This window comes from Balaenoptera musculus, chromosome 3 (genome assembly GCF_009873245.2).
Source record: "Balaenoptera musculus isolate JJ_BM4_2016_0621 chromosome 3, mBalMus1.pri.v3, whole genome shotgun sequence".
In the NCBI taxonomy this organism is placed as follows: domain Eukaryota; kingdom Metazoa; phylum Chordata; class Mammalia; order Artiodactyla; family Balaenopteridae; genus Balaenoptera; species Balaenoptera musculus.
Genome location: NC_045787.1, coordinates 130,323,351 through 130,328,094, shown reverse-complemented (window position 1 = coordinate 130,328,094; position 4,744 = coordinate 130,323,351). Strand labels below are relative to the sequence as shown.

Here is a 4,744-nt window from a genome sequence, read left to right as displayed (position 1 = left end):
TGTAGGAAGTGTTGGTTTCAATCCAGGAATGGTATAAAAATTTAAGTAAGGAAAAATTTCTAGGTTATACTTTGAGAAATCTTTACGGATTTTAATCAAAGCACTGGATGATGGATAGACCTCGGACTGGTAGGTAGATTTAAGGCAAGGAGAGCTCATAATACGTGCAGGGTACACGGTAGATGATACTTAAAATGACTGGACCACCTAAAAATGGTAGACGATACTTAAAATGACTGGACCACTCTTCCTTTTCCAGTACGCGGCCTGAGGTGACCTCTAAAAATGGTTCACTATTCACTTGACCCAGAAAACCCCACAAAATCATGCAAGTCAAGAGGTTCAAGTCTTCGTGTTCACTTTTAAGAACACTCGTGAAACTGCCCAGGCCATTAAGGGTACGCATATCCAAAAAGCCACCAAGTATCTGAAGGATGTCATTTTAAAGAAGCAATGTGTGCCATTCCGTCGTTACAATGGTGGAGTTGGTAGGTGTGCCCAGGCCAAACAGTGGGGCTGGACACAGGGTCGGTGGCCCAAAAAGAGTGCTGAATTTTTACTGCACATGCTCAAAAATGCAGAGAGTAATGCTGAACTTAAGGGCTTAGATGTAGATTCTCTGGTCATTGAGCATATCCAGGTGAACAAAGCCCCCAAGATGTGGCACAGGACTTACAGAGCTCATGGTCAGATCAACCCATACATGAGCTCTCCCTGCCACATTGAGATGATCCTCACTGAAAGAGAACAGATTGTTCCTACACCAGAAGAGGAGGTTGCCCAGAAGAAAAAGATATCCCAGAAGAAACTGAAGAAACAAAGATTTATGGCCTGGGAATAAATGACTCAAAAAATAAATGCAGGGCTTCCCTGGTGGCGCAGTGGTTGAGAATCTGCCTGCCAATGCAGGGGACACGTGTTCGAGCCCTGGTCTGGGAAGATCCCACATGCCGCGGAGCAACTAAGCCCGTGAGCCACAGTTACTGAGCCTGCGCGTCTGGAGCCTGTGCTCCGCAACAAGAGAGGCCGCGATAGTGAGGCCCGCGCACCGCGATGAAGAGTGGCCCCTGCTCGCTGCAACTAGAGAAAAGCCCTTACACAGAAACAAAGACCCAACAGAGCCAAAATAAATAAATTAATTAATTAATTTTAAAAAAAATGCAAATAAAAGTAAAAAAAAAAAATACTGGATCATCACAGGTCCTCAGGCAGAGTAGTGAGAAATAAAATTTGATAGGTGAATTGAGACCAAGAGTGGAGGATCTAAAAACCCGAACTGAAAACTTCATTCTTTATTAAGAAAGTGACATGGAAAAAGCCCTATTTTTAAGAAGCAACCTAGCCATGATAGTTCAGTGTAACCTGCACGTAAAGAAAAAAGTCTGGAATAAACTCAGAAGATAACGGGACCCAAACTCTCCCTGAAGAATGGATCAACATGACTGTAACGACAAAAGTTCAATAAATGATACTTTACGTAAGAAAACATGCTAAAATTAGATAGAAATAAGGCAAAAGATGTAGAAAATTTTAATTTGCTTTTCAACAGCAGAATCAGTCTGGGGCACTGGAAAGGAGACCATCAATCGTAAGGGCCAGAAAGCATTGGACTTTAACCTTTGAGGTCCATTGAAGGCAACATGATATAGCTACAAAACTGCTTGAGCTGTACACTTGTGCTGACTGGGTTCAACCGCATTGCTGTCATTTACTACAGTTTTATTCCTATCTAAAATATTTCTTTTGGTATGTAAAAGATTCTTTTGGTAATCACTTACATTCAAGAAGGTTCTACAATGCATGAGCTTTAAGAAATTTTATATCTTCTTTTTTTTTTAAAATTTTATTTATTTTTTAATTAATTTATTTATGGCTTTGTTGGGTCTCCGTTTCTGTGCGACAGCTTTCTCTAGTTGCGGCAAGTGGGGGCCACTCTTCATCGCGGTGCGCGGGCCTCTCACTATCGTGGCCTCTCTTGTTTCGGAGCACAGGCTCCAGATGCGCAGGCTCAGTAATTGTGGCTCACGGGCCCTGTTGCTCCGCGGCATGTGGGATCCTCCCAGACCAGGGCTCGAAACCGTGTCCCCTGCATTGGCAGGCAGATTCTCAACCACTGCGCCACCAGGGAAGCCCCTATATCTTCATTTTTTACACTTTATTTAGTCTTTCAACAAATATTTTCTAAGTATCGATTATACAGCAAGGACTGAGCTAGGCACTGGAGGTTCAGCATTGAACAAGACAGACATGACTGCTGTCGCGGTGGAGCTCACATTAACTACACAAAAACTTTTTTTATTAATGTACAGAAAACTAAGAATACAGCCCTTGCACCATTTTCATAGTACAGCTCACCATGGCAGATCTAATGTCTTCCATGGTGTGATGCATAGATGTCAGAAACGAGAAGGATGCATTAATTTACTGTAGATAATGACTAGACTTTGAAAAGAAAGTATGAAATCACTGATCTATAGTAAAACCAGCAACTGACTTTTCTTGCTATTCAGAGGACGTGATAATCATCACTAGCACTTAGAAACAGAATGCCACAGTTGGAAAGGTTCAGAAAGATCAAATCATTCTACTTTGCATTTTTACCGATACAGGAACTAAATCCAAAAGAGCATAAATGATTTGTCTAAGGCTCCATAGCTATTCAGAAACAGAGAAGGAACCAGAATCAAGATGCCCTTTACATCAGCCCAATGCTCTTTCCAATACACTAGAAAGGACACCATTTGTTAAAACAGTGAGAAAGTTGGAGATTTTAGAGCAGACCTGCGATATTTATCTGCATCATCCTTCCATTTGGAGAATTACACCTCCCTTTTCATTGTCTTCTAACTCAGCTCACATGATTTGGCTGAGGCTCATACAGACTCTCCAGCCTTCCAAGTCACAGGGAGGTCACATTACACAGGCCTTGCCAATAAGAATGCTTCATCTTCTCTAGACACACTAATGGGTTCAGGGATGGGTACATGCCCCAAGCTAGGTCAGGTGATGTCCTCCTTAGGATTTTTGCCCGATTATCAGGAAAGGTATTTCCCTTCCTCTAGAACCGTAAACCATATGGATTCCGAAAGTCTGGAACTCTTGGAGCAATGTTCTCTGCCACAGGGATAGAGCCTGCTAGGAAAAAAAGCAAGTAAAGCAGAACCAAGAGATGAAAGGATCAAGCAAGAAATGTCACGAGTAAGTCACCTGGATCCAGCCTGGCCTGAAACAAGACGTCCCCCAGACTTTTCTGTAAAATGAGCCAATCAATTCCGTTTCTTAATCTAGTTTAAATTTTTTCACTTACAACTTTTTAAAAAAGGCCCCCAAAATACATGTACTAAATGTCTACTTTCAGAATACACCCAGTACTATGATCTCCAACTTGAAATGTCTTTGTAGCACTATCAAAAAAGCCCATAAATTTGATGGCCAAACCAAGAGTTTCTAAGATGCCTAACAGGAAGTGTTAAGGATGATTTATTAGTAGTTACTTTTTTCTCATTAATAATTTTTATATTTATTATATGTTGAAAAGATCACAGTTTGGATATATCGGTTTAAACAAAATACTTTATTAAAATTATTTTATTATTTCCTTTTTACTTATTTTAATGTGGCTTCCAAAAAGGTTAAATTACATATGTGGTTTAATTAGATTTACATTGGACACTGGTAATGCATAGGTACAAACACTATGCCACAACTAGGGTGAACTGCCCCTCACCCAAAGGCTCCCAGATTTCTCCCTTCCAGCGTTCTGAGTCTGCAATCCTCTGTGTAAAATGGACAGGTCCTGTCTCCCCAGTCTGACCCCATTTCCTATTTCTCTGCTTTTTTTTTTTAAATAGGTATACCATAATTCTTTTATTTTCAAGTTTAAATTTTCATCAAAATTAGATTTGGACGTAATTTACAGAGTCACACAATTCTTTGAGACTTATTACGAAAAAACAGCATTGTCCTATATTCCTCCCACCTCATCTCTTTCTCAAAAGCAACCATTCTCAATTATTTTAGCCGTTTCTTTTGTTGCTCACCTCCATATATCTAAATAACATGCTTCTATTTCCTACTTCTTGAATTTTCAGGTTTAGGTATTTATTATCTATAGAAGATGAGAAATTTTGGAGAAAGGCAGCATGCTATGGTGGGTAAGATCATAGCTTTGGAAACATACAGACCTGGGTTACATGTCAAATACTGGTTCTGCCAGTTATGGGCTGTGTGACCTTAGGCATGTTGCTCAATCTCTCTGTTTCCCCTCTCGTGAGGCCTAAATAAGATCATGTATATGGAGTGCCTTGCACAATGCCCACCACATGTGTAAGCACTAAATACATAGTAACTATTACTGTTGATATTACAATTATTGTTGTTAGTGGTAGCGGTGGTAGGTACTAACTGCAATTCTTGTGCTAAACATTCAGGATGCAAAATGGAATAAGGTACAAATCTTGCCCTTCAAGTTGCTAACAACAACCGTTCAGAATACTGATAGGTGTCAAATAAAGGATACCAGCCACAAACACTCTGGATTCCAAGGATGAGAGAAAGAACCATGAACTTAAATGGATGGGGAAGATTCTATTGCCTGAAAATTATAGTAAGTAAAGTGTATTAATGCTCCTATTTCTGCCAGCAAACATTCATGGTAGCAGATCTAAAAATAGGTAAGAAGTAGAAGAAACCTAAATGATGAGCCAGCCAAATTCCCCATTTTACAGATGGAGAAACTGAAGCC

The 4,744-nt window shown here is 40.1% G+C and overlaps 1 pseudogene; it reads left to right on the top strand.

Annotated features, from left to right (window-relative positions):
• Window positions 1-285: 285 nt before the first annotated feature.
• LOC118892838 lies at window positions 286-841 on the top strand (annotated as a pseudogene).
• The last annotated feature ends 3,903 nt before the right edge of the window (window positions 842-4,744 follow it).